General features: G+C 34.1%; 1 non-coding gene across 1 annotated transcript; it reads right to left on the bottom strand.

Moving 5' to 3' along the window:
- Nucleotides 1-2162: 2162 nt before the first annotated feature.
- Nucleotides 2163-2270, bottom strand: LOC112787876 (small nucleolar RNA R71). The gene has a single exon (XR_003195263.1). It is a non-coding gene; the product is annotated as a small nucleolar RNA R71 (small nucleolar RNA).
- Between the last annotated feature and the right edge of the window lie 276 nt (nt 2271-2546).

The following is a 2546-nucleotide window of genomic DNA, read 5'->3' as shown; positions in this document are numbered from 1 at the left end:
TATTATATATTGCTGGAAAGCCCTGGATGTCTACTTTCCAATTCAATTGGAAGCATGCCATTTCGAGTTCTGTAGCTCCAGAAAATCCACTTTGAGTACAGGGAGGTCAGAATCCAACAACATCAGCAGTCCTTTTTCAGCCTGAATCAGATTTTTGCTCAGCTCCTTCAATTTCAGCCAGAAAAATACCTGAAATTACAGAAAAACACACAACTCATAGTAAAGTCCAGAAATATGAATTTTTCCTAAAAACTAATGGAAATAAACTAAAAACTAACTAAAACATACTAAAAACTATATGAAATTAACCCCAAAAAGCGTATAAAATATCCGCTCATCAATAATTTTCGAAAAAAAATACAAAAAAATTTTAAAATCATAAAACCAAAAATATTTTATGTTTCTTGTTTGAGTCTATTATCTAATTTTAAGTTTGGTGTCAATTGCATGTCTTTATCCTTCTAATTTTCGAAAATTTATACATATTGTTCTTCATTGATCTTCAAGTTGTTCTTGATGATTTCATTGCTCTGATCTTCAAATTCTCTTGTTTTGTATGTTTTGTTGTTTCTTACATGCATTTTTACATTGTTATAGTCCTTAGTATACAAACTTTTAAGTTTGGTGTCTTACATCCATTGTTTATTTGATCTTAGTTGCATTTTTATTGATTCCCATCATCAAAAATTCAAAAATATTTTTTAAAACTATGTCTTTTCAAGTCAATAACACATTGAATTGAAGATTCAGAACATTCAGCAGAGGAATCAAACAGAAAAAGCTGGGCGTTCAAAACACCCAGTGAAGAAGGAAAACTGGCGTTTAAACGCCAGCCAGGGTACCTGGCTGGGCCTTTAACGCCCAAAAAGGTAGAGATTTGGGCGTTAAACGCCAGAATGGGCACCATTCTGGGCGTTTAACGCCAGGATGACACTAGAGGGAAGATTTTGTTTTTAATTCACATTTTTTTCAAGTTTTCATAATTTTTCAAAATCAAATCTTTTTCAAATCATATCTTTTCAATCATATCTCTTTCAAAATCAATTTCTTTCCATTTTATATTTATTTTTACTATTTTCAAAAATCCTTGCTTCAATTCAAGATTTACTTCAAAAATTTTCAAGTTGTTACTTGCCTATTAAGAAAGGATCAAATTTTAAATTTTAGAATCATATCTTTTAATTTCTTGTTAGTCAAGTAATCAACTTTAGTTTTAAAACTTTCTCTTTTTAATTTGATTTTCAATCATATCTTCTCAATCATATCTTTTCAATCACACCCTTTTTCAAAATTAATTTTCAATCATATCTTTTTAATTTCTGATTTCAAAATCTTTTTCAAAAATCACTTGATATCTTTCTCAATCTTAGTTTTCGAAAACCAATTACCAATTTTTAAAATCTTTTTAATTTATTTTCGAAAATTCTTCCCCTCTTTTCACATCCTTCTATTTAAGGGGCTAACACTCCTCCTCAAGGTGCAATTCGAACCCTATTTCTTTATATGTTCGAATTCTCTTCTATCTACCTCCTCCTTCTATTCTTCTTTTCCTCTGACACCTCAAGGAATCTCTATACTGTGACATAGAGGATTCCCTACTTTCTTGTTCTCTTCTCTTTCATATGAGCAGAAACAAAGATAAAGGCATACTTTTTCAAGCTGATACTGAACCTGAAAGGACCTTGAAGAGAAATCTAAGAGAAGCTAAAGCACAATTCTCTTTAGAGGGCCTAACAGAGCTTTTCAAGGAAGAAGAAACCATGGCAGCCGAAAACAACAATGCCAACAATGCAAGGAAGGTGCTTGGTAACTTTACTGCACCTACTCCTGATTTCTATGGGAGAAGCATCTCTATCCCTGCCATTGGAGCAAACAACTTTGAGCTTAAGCCTCAATTAGTTTCTCTAATGCAACAGAATTGCAAGTTTCATGGACTTCCATTGGAAGATCCTCATCAGTTCTTAGCTGAGTTCTTGCAAATCTGTGACACTGTCAAGACCAATGGGGTTAACCCTGAAGTCTACAGACTTATGCTCTTTCCTTTTGCTGTAAGAGACAGAGCTAGAACATGGTTAGATTCACAACCTAAGGAAAGCCTGAACTCTTGGGAAAAGCTAGTCAATGCCTTCTTGGCAAAGTTCTTTCCACCTCAAAAATTGAGTAAGCTTAGAGAGGAAGTCCAAACCTTTAGACAGAAGGATGGTGAGTCCCTCTATGAAGCTTGGGAGAGATACAAGCAATTGATCAGAAGGTGCCCTTCTGACATGCTTTCAGAATGGAGCATCATAGGAATCTTCTATGATGGTCTGTCTAAACTATCCAAGATGTCATTGGATAGCTCTGCTGGAGGATCTCTTCATATGAAGAAGACGCCTGCAGAAGCTCAAGAACTCATTGAAATGGTTGCAAATAACCAATTCATGTACACCTCTGAAAGGAATCCTGTGAATAATGGGTCAACTCAGAAGAAAGGAGTTCTTGAGATTGATACTCTGAATGCCATATTGGCTTAGAATAAAATATTGACCCAACAAGTCAATATGATT

Source organism: Arachis hypogaea, chromosome 20, assembly GCF_003086295.3.
Source record: "Arachis hypogaea cultivar Tifrunner chromosome 20, arahy.Tifrunner.gnm2.J5K5, whole genome shotgun sequence".
Lineage (NCBI taxonomy): Eukaryota > Viridiplantae > Streptophyta > Magnoliopsida > Fabales > Fabaceae > Arachis > Arachis hypogaea.
This window is presented reverse-complemented; position numbering and strand designations above follow the sequence as displayed.